This window comes from Phodopus roborovskii, unplaced genomic scaffold (assembly GCF_943737965.1).
Source record: "Phodopus roborovskii unplaced genomic scaffold, PHOROB, whole genome shotgun sequence".
Taxonomy (NCBI): domain Eukaryota; kingdom Metazoa; phylum Chordata; class Mammalia; order Rodentia; family Cricetidae; genus Phodopus; species Phodopus roborovskii.
The window spans coordinates 11,077,706-11,093,839 of NW_026126515.1; positions in this window are offsets into that span (position 1 = coordinate 11,077,706).

Here is a 16,134-nt window from a genome sequence, read left to right on the forward strand (position 1 = left end):
TAAATAAATGAGGACAAGGAACTTAAGTGTTTAAATAAAAAAAAAATGATAGTGACATTTTCAGTTATCACCTAGATCTCTGACTTTTAGCACTCTGAGGAATGGGAAATTTTATCTGTACATCTAACATATTAAGCTATAACATGAATTTAAAATGCAGGATTAGGATTAGCCCGGATATATTTGGTTCTCTTAATGAGATGTGATGTTAAGAATCGAGGAAGAATTGAAATGAGTTGTAGTTTTAGAGGTAGAAGAGACTGAGACTTGTTAGAAAGAGAGGTATAGACATGCAGAGGGCAAAGGGCATGGGCTCCATATCTCAACCTCATTCTGTACCTCATGTATAAGTTCTTTCTTTCTCTGCTTCCACGTGTCTCCACTCTTTTGACTACTAACTCAAACAGGCAATGATCAAAAGAGTCCCTCTCAAGGTCAAGGCCATGGACTATTGCACGTTTGAGGAGGTTAGGGTGTACATCAAAAGTTATATAGCATAGCTTTCCATCCATGGGACCTGAAGAGGAGTTCCACTTACTAGTATCAACTGATTGGTAGAAATGATGGCAGGGGAATCGCTGTTGTCATCCTCTGCTTCTTCAACAAGGCTACTCAATTACACTGTCTTAAATTGGAGACCAGAAAAAGTATAGGGTCACATGAACACAAAGGTAACACAGGCACACACACAGAGAATAGTAAACAGCCCTGCTCACCCCACCCAGGGGCCAGATGATCCCACTTCTTTTTAATTATCTCACTTTCTGTATTTTGTGCGCAAAGAGAGACATGTGTGCATGTGTGTACACACATCATGGTGCACATGTGGGAATGAGGGAACAATTAACAAGATTTGTTGCTTTCCCTTACACCATGTGTGTCCTGGGGGATTGGATTAAGGTTGTACTTTTTATTGGTCAGGGATCATCCTATTGAGTTTTCTCAATAGCCTAAATACCATTTCAAACATTTTTATTTGGCATTACTAGTATCTCTTTCCTCAACCAATGAAAAAAAGACTAATTTTAAAAATTATAAAACCATCTTCATGTGGTGTGAAGTCATACCATGCATCAACTGTCCACTGCCTAAATTAAGGGAATTTTATGAAACCATCATTGATGTTATGTCATCTCTGCCTAGAAATCTATCATCTCTACCCCCAGTGTTCACTGTGCGCATACATAAATCATTGGCAATTATTGCCCTCTAAGACAGATTGTAAGAGAAAAAAAAAAAAAAAAGACCAGGAGGTTTTCTGATTTTCTGTATCAGATGTCTGCTGTAGGGATTTCACTCCTAGAGTGGTGCACATTTGAACCCACACCTTTCTAGGAACCATTCCTGGACAAGAACCATGACAGGGTAACCTCGCTGCAGAGTTCTAGCCCCACACCAGTGCCTCCTGACCTACCAAGAGAGGGAAAGACTGGGCAGAACTGGCTACAAAGGGAATCTTTTTCACTTCTGAGCATATTCCTTCATTTGAACCCAACAGTTCAAGGTGTTGGAACAGAACACCTGGGTTTCTTTCTGACAATTGTTCGTTCAGCAGCAAAAAAATCAATTTTTTTCCATAACATGAATAATAATAAAAGATATGTACTAATGAGATTTGCGCAACATTGGAAAGAAGGATTATGAATAGGTAATTACACTTTTAGGAGATTTATAGATTTCAACCAGTTAAGCCCAAGGGGGTGATTATCTCATTAGTTGAAATAAATATAGAACAAATGGGTGTGGCCAGTGAATGGCACTTTTGCCAAAAACTTGCAAAGAACAAGCTGTGAATTGAGAGGATACAGTCTAAATGTATCTGGGTTTCACAAAGCTAAAACGTGAGAAACATGTGCCTTTGCAAGCCCTCCATGTCACAGTGCCTTGCACTGTCAGCCATGCTGCTGGGCTGCAGGGTATCATCCCCCATCCCAGGCTACCACTTCCCAGAGTCCTTCATGTTCTTTCTACCCTACTGAAATGAGTTACTTACCTTTCCCTCGGGCTCATTCTGTGGCTGACTCCTCTGTCTCTGAAAATGAAGTTAACTCCAACCAACCTTACTCCTAAGAGGGGTAAGCAATCTCAGTGCACATGACTACAGGGTGACAAATCCCACTCTCTTGGCTTCTATGAGATTCATGCTCAAAACTTTGTCTTAGTGAGGGAAGGCACCTGTCTCTGACCAGACAAGCTGAGTTCAATCCCTGGGACCCACACTGTGAAAAAGAACCAACTACCACAAGTTGTCCTCTGATGACCTCCACATGTACATTGTGGCATGTGTGTGCATGTGCACGTGTGCACACACACACACACACACACACACACACACTTTTAAATGGGTCTTGAGGATAAAGCTAGGAATGGCATCAGAGCCATCTGTGAGAAAAACTTACTGGAAGTGAGTAAAGCAGCAGAGTCGGATAGTCTGAGAACTTTTTTCTCAGGAGGAACTAACACTGAATGACCTTCTCTTGTGCACTTGGCTCTAGTCTAACCTTTCTTTGTATCAAAATCCCCAACTCTCCCAACAGCTTCACAAGATAGACACTACATGAATCACATTATTCAGAATAGGCCCTAGAAGTATGAAGAAATGAAGTTGGGGCCAGGGAGATGGCTCTGTGGATGCAGCACACAGTATGAGGACTGGAGTTCAGATCCTCAGCACACGTAAAAATATTAGGTATGTGTGGCCATCTGCCTGTAATGTCATCACTCAGAAGACAGAAAAGGGGGTCGTCAAAGGAAGCTGGTTAGGTTTCTATCTGAATCAGTAAGTACTGGATTAAAGAGAACTTGTCTTACTATATGAGGTGAAGAACAATGGTGGAACATGTCTGATACTATACATGCATGTACTTGTACACATAGGAGCATGCAGAGTTATATGCACACACACCCTAAATGCAGAGATTTTTTTTTTAAAGGAAATAAAGTGAATTGTTATAAGTTAGAGTATTGGAATGAAGACTAAAAATAGACTGCCTACTTAATGACCATACAGGTGAACTCAGTTCCTACATGTTAGTTATGTGTAAATCTCGGTGTTACATTCTCTTTCACTGAGCCCTTACAATCCCATGAAGTTGGTGGCTTTATGACATCTCTTCATAGATTGTTCTTCCTACATACCCAAAGTCCTGAAATGCCAGGATGTAAACTATGGTTAGAACAGAGGAAGACTATATTTTCTCTTCACACTCTTAGCTCTCTAAAAGCACATCCATCTGGTTCCTAAAGAGACTGCAAAATCTTAAGAAGTCGCGGGATGCCCAAGCACTGGAGATGGTCAAGGAGGAGACCAGTTACTGAAGCCTCAGCCTTTGAAAATTACCCCAGTGTGTCCACACAGTAGGACAGCTGCTGACAGTGATAGTTGTGTCCCTGCTTCTCCTAAGACTTCTTCCAACCAGGTTGCTCTTTACCCTTCTGGAGGTTAAACACTTCCTTTCCCTACTTGTGTTGGTTTTCCTCTGGGTACTGTGCTCTGTAACTGTCCCTACTGCTGATGATGATGCAGCTGAGAAGATGAGATTATGGAACATCTTGAAAAACAAGTCTGAATTGTATTCTTACCTAACAGACATTTCCTTGTTCAGTGTTTTCTGCCGGAGCAAGAATCATTTTGTTCAGACTTGTAATGAACCAAGTGCTCCTGAGAGAGCAGAGGGCCGTCACACCCAAGCTTCATATCAGGACATTTTCGTTCTCATCAGATTTGGATCTATAGGTAATTTGAGTTTCTGGCATAGTTGGATCACTTGGTGATCACTAATAAATTAAGAATAGAAGCGTTGAAAAATCATAGATGTCATTAAATTCTAAATCCATTTTCATAACAGAGCCAGCTTCTCCAGGAAGAACACCTAAGCAATATAATAACACTACCTAACATCTACTTGGAATTTACCACGGACCTGAATACTAAGTGCCTTGTAGGCATTATGTCATTTAATCCCCACATGTCAAGAAAAATTGAATTGCCTGTTGACACTCACCACCTTGTTTCAGGTAATGAAATTGAAGTGTATTACTAGTAATGCCACACAGCTGTGAGTGGTTAAAGTGACCATTTCAAAACAACCTGTCACTTAACCACTATTCAGCATGGTCTCCAACTGCCTGAATATACAATTGGTAGTGTCATTTTAGGGAGTATGTCTTTGTTGGTTACAATAGAGGCTTACAAAAACTGAGCAAACAATCAACCCTGAAAATATACATACAAGTAACATTATATGGACCCAACAGATTATATTTAGAAATAAGTATGCACATGCAAATAGCTATATGTATGCGATAACAATATATAAAGACAGCATGAATTTGAAGGAGAGCAGCAAGGGGTATAAGGAAGATTTGGAGAGAGAAAAGAGAAGGGAGAACTGCAATTAAATTACAATCTCAAAAGTAAAACAATTTAAATTTTTTTTCTCCTCACAAGTCAGGAGAATAGAAAATCCAAGATCAAGATGCAGGTGGATTCTTTTTGTGGGGAGGATGTAGCTCCTGGCTTGGAGCATGTGCATTCTCACTGCACCCTCACAAGGGAAAAGGATGGACTAACTGCCTGGAGAACTCTTGTACTGGCAGCACTCCTAATCAGAGGTCTTGATCATGACATCCCAACATTGTGAGCACCAGGGCTAAAGTATCAACATATGAATTTGAGGGGATGTAGACTCATCTAATTCTACTTTGAGATGCAACATGGGGCCAAGCGTCTGAACACACAGTGTACAACTTGTACAACTTGATGTCCATCCTCCAGAGGCCTTTTTTCTCTTCACACATTTATCCGTATCTAGTAATCCTCAGAGTTATAGTTCGAAGAACTGTATACCTTCTGTCCAACAGCTTCACATTAAAACATACTTCTGGTATTGCTGTTGCATTGCTTGGGGAAGGGAAACAGATTTGTTTTATGCCACTGTGTTTTACCTTTTCATAATACATGGCTTCCAAAACACAACAAAAAAAATTCTCAAAGAAATTTCACTTGCCTTTTTGAATAATTATAGTTCTAAGCTATGTTTTTATGCCAAAGAGCATCTAAGCCACTGAAGTAAAGGAAAACTTCAAGTATTAAATATAAGTAGAGAAGGAATAATGATATGAAAGTTTATAAATAAAGAATTAGCATCACAGAGATTGTTCCAACTGCACAAATATGGAGGGATTTAAACTCTAAATTATCTTAAGGTGTTAGGATCATCTAAATTTTATCTCTGGGCTGCCTTAGAAATGAGTTTTCACAACATTGGGGGAACTCATTTGGGTTCTCATGAAATTCAAACCAGAGACAGGACCAACTTTCACCATCCATTCTCAGTTTGTTACCTACAGACTCAGACCCTGTCTTCCCCCACCCCCCTCATTTCCTTTTGTACCTGGTCCCCTTGGCTCATTTCCTTCACCAGATGAGGGCTTCCATTCAAGTTACTTCAAGACACTCTGGCACCTTCTAGAAGATGGTCCCCATTCAAGTCTGACCTCGGCTATTTACTCACCATGGAACAAAGTATGTGCCCTGCTGCCCAGTTTGCTGCAACACTTCTCAGCTACCTCTCACTGATGCCCACACAAGGACAATGACTATGCTGCTGATTGATGGACCTAGAATAAGGGCCACATCCAAAGGGACAGCTGACTCCCTATGACTGAGTTTTCCAATTTGGGAGGAAGACCTTGTATCTCAGCCAGTTGCTTTTTTAAGCTCCTAGAAGCCACAAGCAGATGATGTAACATGCCCTCTTGATAACAAGCCAGGGAATAGATTAAATATTGGTTTTTCTCATGAATGTTCAGCCAGATGTCTAATGCTACCTTCCTCCTCTGTGGTAACATATTTGACCAGATAGTTTCAGTATATTTCGTCATCCTTGTCCTGTCTTTTCAGGACTCTGAGCAGATTTGTGTTCATCCACTGATGTGAGTGGTCTGCTCAAGAGGCCAACATCAGATACCATTCTAGGAGCTTTCCTTGCACAACTTCACAAATGCCCAAGAGAAATGGGATTGTTTGCAGCTTTTGAAAATATCAAAAGTTTCCTTACACTGTCCCAAACACTCCCTATCATGTGCTGTGGCTCTGATGCCACTGGGAATAACAAAGGGGTAACAACTGGCTGCCCAATGGCTGTGTAACTCTCAAACACAAGTTCAACTTAGGAGAAATCAGAAATAATTACCAAGTCCAAATTACCCTGCTCATGATAGTTCCATCAGTAAAAAGTTAAAAGCTTGCCACCAAAGGATAATGCCAAGGGATATAAGGTGGTATATCTGGGAAACATTATGGTAAGGCAGATGTAACACTTATTTGAGACAATGCTATGAATTATACTGTGCAATCTCAAAATATATATATTAAAGTCTGAACATGTAGCAGTCCAGAAAGTAGTCTTGCTTATAATTATTATAGATTAACTAATTCAGATATAAACCACCTAGAGTGCCAAATCCATATGACCAGTGTTCTTAGGGGAAAGATACAGACATACTGAGGGAAGACCAGACATTGTGGAAGCCAGGAAAGAGGCATGGGTCAGACCCTCTCACACCATCTCCTAACAGACCCAGCTCTGCCTATGATTTTACCACAGCATCAGAACTGTGAGACAGCAGATGTCTATTATCCAAGCCACGCAGACTAAAGGCATCCCAATAAAAAAGAAATATAAACCACATTTCTCAAATTTTTAAAAGTTTAACATAAAGCTTTATTGATCAACATATTCTAGTAGTAGGTAGACTTTCCTATTCACAATAGTTAATGCTATCCTTATTGTCTAATGCATTGTTCATCTGTACCCCCAAAATACTTCATTTTGGATGTTTCAAAATAAACCAACAATAAACAAAATACAAACTCATTAGTAAAACCTAGGTTTTTTTTCTAAAAGAATATTTTTAAAGCAAAAGATCACGGCTTTTTTAGGACTAACTAAAGGATTTCTGTGACTTAAAAGTATACTAGCAAAGAACACATTTGTTATTTCCTTCTTTCCAATTACTACTGTACAGATGCTATGTTTTAGACACTCTGACAAGCAACAGGGATTCATCTCTGAACAAAGCAAATAGCCATGCTCTTTACAGTGGTTTAAATTTGGCAAAGAAGAGAGATATTGACTGACCAATCAAATATCTACAACTATTGACTGTGGTAAGTGCATTGAAGGAAAACTTACCATACTCTGTAGGACAGACACTACTCCTCCAACCCCTGAAATTGTAGCCCGCCAGAGCTAGGTTCACTCTGTTTCCCAGAGTTAAGGTTGCAACACTGTGAGTTCTATCCCCTCCCCCAAAAAATAAAATACCAAATTTATAGTCAGGGAACCAAACTACAAACAAACTAACAAAACCACCATCAAAACAAAGCATGGGCTTGCGTCCAAGAAGACAGAAGCTGAAAGAGATGAGGAGAAACAGAGGCAACAAGAATGTAAAGGAAGGTAGAGAAATAGGAGACTCAGAAAAAGATAAGGAAAAAGGGGGTGTTGGTATGCCCAGTGCTGGGGGCAATGGTAGTAACAACTGCTATGTGATCATATATACAATTACAGAGATCTTACCCCTGTCAAAGAAACCTACATTTGTTGCCAGCTTTGTCCTTTTAAACTGGAACTTGGCTATTCTTTATACATGTTCTCTGTTCTTAGGAATCATAAGTACTTTTGTTTACTGCTACATGGTATAGCTGGTAACCAAAGAAGTTGATAGGATATGCTGAAGAGATGGAAGAAAATACATGGACTTAAATGCTTGTCCCTGCAAGCAGGGCTCCTCTCACAAATCCTTTACGGGTTACATTTGCATTGTCTCTCAGGGTCAGCAATGTTTTCCTGAAAGTGGGGACAGAGCCAGGATGTTCAAACTGCCAAAGTGTATTCTGGACCCTAGGCCTAAAGTTGTTATATTGATCATCCTTGGTGGGATATAATAGGATAAATTTCTTATTTGGATTTTATATGTAGGGTGAATCACAATATATTACACATTGGTAATGGGCAACTTAAGTATATACTTTAAGATTCTAAATGGTCTGGCCAAAACTGATTCAAAAGTGCTTGGAAAAAACAATCAATACATCAGTATATGACTATACAAAAACTTCCATCTTCTGAAACAATGATTCAGAACACTTATATTGATTCCTAGAGGTTAAAATAATAAGCAAACAATAAGAAGTCCATATAGTACAGAAATAAATGAACATCCCAGAACAGGATTCTACAACAATCATAAATTTTGTCTTGGTTAAGTCTGCATGATTTAATATTTGGTTGCAATAGTTATAGATATATACCTAAACATAATTAGGTAACTACTTTTATTAATTCAAATCTGGTGAGATAGTTTGGTGAATAAGAGCAATTGCTCTGAAAGCAAGAGGACCCAAGTTCAAATTCCCAGCACCCACAAAAGGAAAAAAATACAGGCATGACTGTATATATCTGCAATTGGAGGTTTGTGGCCCTGAAAACTAGCAGATCCCAGGAGTTTGCTGGTCAACCAACGTATTCAAAGAGTGAGTTTCAGGTTCAGTGAGAGATTCTGTCTCAATAAAAAAGTAGACTCTGATGGAGGAAGACATCCAACATCCTCCTTTGGCTTCCATTTGTGCATTTGTGTGTTCATAGATAGCATTCACATACCTGGCCCACTAAATAAATATACAAATAAATAAAAAGTAAGTGAAGCTATACCTGTTCAATGCACAGTTGAGTATTTTGAAGAACAAACTATATTTTAATGCCTTTATGATATGGTAAGTCTTTAGCATGTTTAGCATACTTAGTCTCAATAAGATGAGTGGGAAAATGTTTGCAAGTGAGGACAAGCAGAAGGGAAGGAAATGATCTATGAATATAAGAAATGTGGTATGCTGTTGATCATGGTCTTCAGTGACTACTTAGAGAGAGACATCAGTGTCAGCCACACCCAGGAGCAACTCAGAAAAACAAAAACTCTCAAACCTCATGCTATATCTACTGAATTATAAGCTGTTCAGAGAACTCACCAAGCATGGTTTGACAAGCGTTTCAGGGACCCAATGCACATTTATTTTTTAAGAGAAGGAGTGAGGTGGGGCACCAATGCACAAGCACAGGATAAAGAAAAGCAAACCACAGAAAGCCTCTTCCCCTAAGCAGCATGATCAAGCCAGAACTGGGTCATCTTCAGGGTCATTAGACTGATGCTGACATCTGCAAATTATAAACTGTCTGAACAAGGATAAGAAAGATATATATAGGGGAGAGTCATTAAACACACTGACAGGTGAGTGATTCTTCATGTGAGTTGGTGAAAGACAGGATCCTGACATTTGCAGAATTTCTACAAGTTCATTACAAACAATGTTTTCATCCCCAAATTCTTTAGAGACTGAAATGAGCCTTGAACTCAGGCAACTGAAGTTCTTGTGGTCTGGCAAGTACTGGGTGTGACTCTCCTCATCTGAATCTGAGAAGAATTTGAAAAAGAATTAATAAAACATACTCTTCGAGGTTGAAAAAATACAATCTCTCTTGATCATACACTGGCTAACTCAGGATAAGTGTGGAGACACAGATAAGAAACACATAGTAATTTAACATGCATCACCCTCCTAATTACTGTAAATATCTAGGGAAATTTCTAATATGTCATTTGGCAAAGGGAATGTTGAAAGGATTAAAGATTCAGGCAAGGAAAATGCAGTATACTAAAAGCATAGGGCAAATGTGGTTCATGTGATCTAGTGGAGGGCCACAGATAATTCCCACTGTCCTTAACTCCCCCAATTTTGCGAGTAACTCCTGACTTGGGAGAGTAAGAGACAAGGTTTTATGTGACTTGGAAGTTCCTTCTTTCTTTTTAACTCCACTTAGCATAGACCACAAAGGTACTATATGCCTATAAATGTGACAGCTGGCTCAGTTTTCCCAAACTGAGAAAGTAAATGAATACTTTGGAAGAAGAAAAAAGCCCTAACTCCCAAAGCTGGTACAAGCCATACTTCAGAAGCAATTCATTTAATGGAAGACAGTTTTAGATAGATAATCGATAGATATATAAATTAGATATAGATAGATATAAGTATATATTAGACAGATACAAATATACATAAGGTAGATATAGATTATAGATAAAAATAGATGAAATAGAGAGATAGATGAAAGATAGATGAAATAGATGAGATATATATATATATATGTATATATATTGAAAACACTGAACTCAACAAAATTTCTCATTTTGATATGACTAAATCATTTTTCTCAAATATTTTGTGAACTCCATTGCTCTCCTACTTTAAAAATGTGGCAACCAATGGTGTTTGTTTCAAAGCCATCAAATCAATTTATTCCTAAGAGAAGAATTGTCAGGTTGAAAACTAACATTTGCTCAGTGAGGCCCAACACACACACACACACACCTAGATGCTGCCTTGAATATTCCTTGGAAGTTTGTCCCTTTTTTCTTTCTTTCTTTTTTTTTTCTTCTTTCCTTTTAAAAAAAATTTGGGATTTGTTTTTAGTAAGGGTGGCAGTCCATAGCTCTATCTATGCCAGAACTTTTGAGGGCAGTAGGAAGAAAGGTACAAAAATAGTAATTTAATATTTTCCACCTGTCCCCATGGCTGGTCTCATGCTGGCAAAACATCGATAATGCTTTTGACATGCCTGCATTCTGTAACTTTCCCTGCCATCTTTTACTTACCACCAAGAAGCCTCTTTTTAAGGAAACACTATTTAATCCGGCATGCCATCCCGACTCCATAGATCACCAGTTTGAGCAGGAGTATAGCTTGCTATCCAGCAGACCTCAAAAGTAAGATGGACAAACCACCAGATCAACATTCCAGATGACCTAACTGGTACCAAGGGCCAGTTAGGTCAATGAAGAATTAGCTCTAAAGGCTGCTCAGAGAAGGTCAAAAGTTTTAGTAAGTCTGAATTTCTTTTTGATCTTAAGCAAGTCGAGCATTTTTTTGAGTTAGAATTTGGCCAGCATTATTGCCATTTGCTCAAGCATACCAGGTTAAAGAATGCACACTGCAGTTGCCACACACATTCAGGAGCTTCCACTTCCTGAAGGGGTGTGTTTCTTTGCTTCAGCAGCATGGCCGTTTTTGGTCAGCCTGTCTTTTGCTTTCCAACTAAACAAGCTTTAATGGTGGTAGAATCATGCATGTGGTACTGCTTCAGGTCTAGTTCATTGTGTGAAGCTGACTTTCCATTCCTCACTTCCTTCCATATTTACAGTTTCTGTCATATATTTAGTGTGTGTGTCAGACCCTGTTATAGCAGAAGCCTTTGAGAGACAGACACTTCCAAACCTCTAAACAATGCTTACACTTCTCAAGCAACACACACAGTACAATAGGCCTCCTATATAACAGGATTATCTGGGCAATATGAGTTGGTCTGAATGAGAATAACATTAAGTAAGCATTTATGGTTTGAGTAGAAACCTAGTCTTGACATTGGCACAGCACTGTTAGCCAGTTTCATCCCACAAGCTCTGCTTAAGATTTGTTGGTTTACATGCAGATACAACATACAGTGGTTTTTCCAAGCTGACCTTGTTTTGACCTACATACTATCTAATATTGTTTTTACTAACTTAAACAAGCTTTTGCCTGTCTGGTACAAAGTGAGGTAGGTGGTTTGCTATTTCACTAAATTCATACCTAAGACCCAGACTATCTTGGATTTCTAGGGATAATAAAATATCCACAAGGGGATTGTCCCTACTGAATCCAGTCTATTGAATGAATCACCTAAAAGAATCATCTTTTCCTTTGCAGCCAATGACATATGACCAACATCTATATTAAACACCTGCTCTATTTCAGTCATTCTTTGATATGATTTCTTAAGAAGTTGACAGTCCAAACATTTGTGTTTTATATAGGATAAATTAACATGTTCAAAGGGCTTTTTATACTTCTGGCAAGCAAGTTACTCATTGTTTGTATATGTCCCTATGGGTATCCATTCCCAGCTTGTCCTACCACATTCAAAATTATAGATTGCTACAAGTTCCACTAAATGAACAATGTATTAGAATAGCCATGTACATAGAAACAGAATAAAACAATAGTAAATAAATCAATTCTTGGAGCAAATTAAGGGAATACTATAGCTAGTTTTCCTAAGTTTTTTCAGGCAGAGTAGAAATCCCCGGTTCAAGTGACCAACTCTAAATATGATTAGAATGAGATTACAAAAGCACATTTACCTATGGGTTCTTTCTCGCTAATCCTTAGCCATCAAAAATCATCATCGAATTTCTTCATCAACTTTATATGGAAAAACAAAAGACCCAGGATAGCCAAAATAACCCTGTACAATAAAAGAACTTCGGGAGGCACCAGCATCCCTGACTTTAAGCTCTACTACAGACCTATAGTCCTGAAAAGGCCTGGTATTGGCACAAAAATAGACAAGTAAACCAATGGAATTAAATCAAAAATCTTGATATTAACTCACACAACCTACAAATACCTGATTTATGACAAAAGAGCTAAAAGTATACAATGGGGGGAGGAAAGCATCTTCAAAAAATGGTGCTGGCACAATTGGATGATGGTGTGTAGAGGACCGCAGATAGACCCATGTCCATTGCCACACACATAACTCAAGTCCAAATGGATCAAAGACCTGAACATAAATCCAGCCACACTAGACCTCTTAGAAGAGAAAGTGAGAGGTACCCTTGAACAAATTGGTATAGGAGACCACTTCCTGAACATGACTCCAGTAGCACATACACTGAGGTTGACAATTAATGAATGGGACCTCCTCAAACTTAGAAGCTTCTGTAAGGCAAAGGACACAGTGGACAAGACCAAACAGAAGCCCACAGACTGGGAAAAGATTTTCACCAATCCTACATCCGACAAAGGGCTGATCTCCAAAATATACAAAGAACTCAAGAAACTAGTCACCAAAACACCAAATAACCCTATTAACTGAAGAGAGAATTCTCAATATAGGAAATCAAAAAGGCTGAAAGACACTTAAGAAAGTACTCAATATCTTTAGCTATCAGAGAAATGCAAGTCAAAAAATTTTGAGATACCATCTTATTCCTTCCATAATGGCTAAAATTAGAAACATCAATGACAGCTTATGTTGGAGAGGATGTGGAGAAAGGGGAACACTCCTCCACTGCTGGTCGAGTGCAAACTTGTACAGCCATTTTGGAAATCAGTATGGCAGTTCCTCAGGAAAGTGGAAATTAGTCTACCACAGGACCCAGCAATCCCCCTCTTAGGCATATACCCAAATGATCCACATCCATGCAACAAAGACATCTGTTCAACTATGTTCGTAGCAGCATTATTTGTAATAGCAAGAACCTGGAAGCAACCTAGATACCCCTCAACTGAAGAATGGATAAAGAAAATGTGGCAGATCTACACAATGGAATACTACTCTGCAGAAAAAAAAAAAACAAAAACAAAAAACAATATAATCTTGAAATTCACTGGCAAGTGGATGGAACTTGAAGAAACCATCCTGAATGAGGTAACCCAGTCACAAAAAGAAGAACATGGTATGTACTCACTCATATATGGATTTTAAACCTAGAACAAGGGATCACAAGCCTATAATTCAAACCGCCAGAGGAACTAGGATACAAGGTGGATTCTCTGAGATTCATATAAGGTCCCTCACAGAAGAGGGAAGGGACAAATTCTCCAGAGCACATGGGGAGTGGGGGGGGCAGGGAGTGGAGAGGGAACTAGGAGAAAGAGAAGGGGAGGAGAGGAAAGCACGTGGGACTAGGAAGATTGACTCAGGGGAGAAATAGAATTCAGAAAAGAGAAAGAGGGAGAGAGAAAGAGAGAGAGAGAGAGAGAGAGAGAGAGAGAGAGAGAGAGAGAGAGAGAGAACATAAAAGAGGGAGCCATTATAGGATTGAAGAGAAAACTGAACCTAAAGAAATGTCCAGAGACCTACAAGACTGCCGCCAACTAACAATTTGAGCAGCTGTGGAAAGGCTACCGTAAATGCCCTTCCCTGATAGTGAGATCAACAACTAACTTATCCACCATCATGGAGCCCTCATCTACTACCTGTTGGAAACAGAAGTAAACACCCACAACTAAACACTGAGCCAAAGTACAATCCATATGCAGAGAGGGAGGACAAGACCATGCTGCAGAAACACATAGAGACAGCAGACCAGAACAAGGATGAGCTAATGGGCCCCCAGACTGATAGCTTGGAATCCAGCATGGGACTGACTCAGAACCCCTGAACATGGGTCTCAGCTAGAAGGCCTGAGCAGCAGTCTAAGGGACCTCAGACAGTGGAACCAGGATGTATTCCTGGTGCACAAAAGGACCTTGCAGGCACATCACCCATGGAGGGATACTTCCTTAACATAGAGACAGGAGAGAAGTCCTAGTTCCTACTTCAAATGACTTGACAGATTTAGATGACCCCTCCTGGATGGCATCACCCTATATGTGGAGTGCGGGGGGGATGGGAGGGGAGGGTGATCAGGGTGCATGTGAGGGGAGAGACAGGGAAAGAGGGAGCGAGGGAGGAAAGGAAGAAGGGAGGGAGGGACAGGGAACTGGGATTGATATGTAAATAAATAAAATAAAGAATACAATAAAAATATATTGCATAAAAATTAAAAAAAAGAAATCCTATATTAAGTTGAACAAATAAATATAGAATTTCTGTTAGCATTTTTATCAAATAGTAGTAGGCACTAGCATCCATTAGTAGTTTTTAGGAATTTTATTAGAACTCTAGTGAAACTCTATAATGATAGCTTATGAGTTAAAATACAACAGTTCTTAAGTATAACAGAATAATATTTGTCTTTTTCATTTTTTTTTTCCTTCCACATCATAGGAAACATAAGTATAGATGAGTTCATTCTACCAGAGGCATGAAACAACTTACAAGTCATCATGGTTCTGGATCTTTTTCTAGCTAACAAAAACTCATCTCCATTCCTTTTACAGATGTCTTCCTTGAGGGTCAAACACTTCGCCATCAAGGTTAACCTGATCAAAATAATACCAACCATCCTCTGAGTGAGTACATAGTCAAGTCTAGATTCTGTGATCTATGCTATCCACACACATTCTTCACAAGGCCCCTGCAAAGACAGTACCATCTATCATCTCTTTTCTTCCCAAATAAAAAGTGATGTGAGAGTTGACATCTCACTAGCTGATGATGGAACATCTCTCTGAGCCTATACTCTTCTATGCTGTCAGTGTGAGGCACTGTGATCATCACCTTCTAGTGATCCATCATGAAGAAATTTATTAAGCTATAAATTATGAAAGAAATCTTTTTAATAGGAGGGCAAAAATCAAATGATCATCTTGGGAATAGAGCCATTCTCAGAGAAACAAGAAGGTCCTTTGAATAAAGAGTGATAGAAAAGGAGGTACACCAGACTGAAAATGTGGGGGGAAATAAACATAATGTTGGCTATTGTTAAAGCAACCATTCACTGATGGTTTACTAGGCAAATCTATGTCCTGAGTGCTATACATCTTAATTTATTCAACCTTTAAGACAAGAGAAACATTGAAAAGTTGGATATATTTTACAGAAACAAAGATATGGGAATATAAAAGCTCACCCCCTTCTGCCCCCTTCACAGACACTCTTGGCACACACACAACTACTTTGAGCCTACACAGACACTTTCCCAATCTAGAACCTCCATCCCTAAATAAAGTACTTACATAAAGAATAAGAAAGATTTGGGTTTCTGGGCCTCACTTAGGCAACTTGGGAATCCTTCTAGAAGAAAAATAATGTGAAATTGGAAGTACAAAAGCAGCTGTGGAAATACAGGGGTCATTGTTGATTATTGTTAGATTGTCTTATAGTGTGAGCTCTTATAAACATAATCATATCAATACATCACAAGAGCTCTTGCCAGAGAATTCCAAGGGCTTGAACAAGTTAGGGGTCCTTTATTATCTTATTTGCTTCCTGGAATACCTGCTTCTGAGAGCCAAAAAGAAGTGCATGCACTTAGCAGGATGTTGAAAAGGAAGTAATCATCAAAGACACAGGTTGAGGACCTCTTCCAAATTAACCACCAACAGCCCAACAGTATTAACTAGGCCAAGTGTGTAGCTCTTGG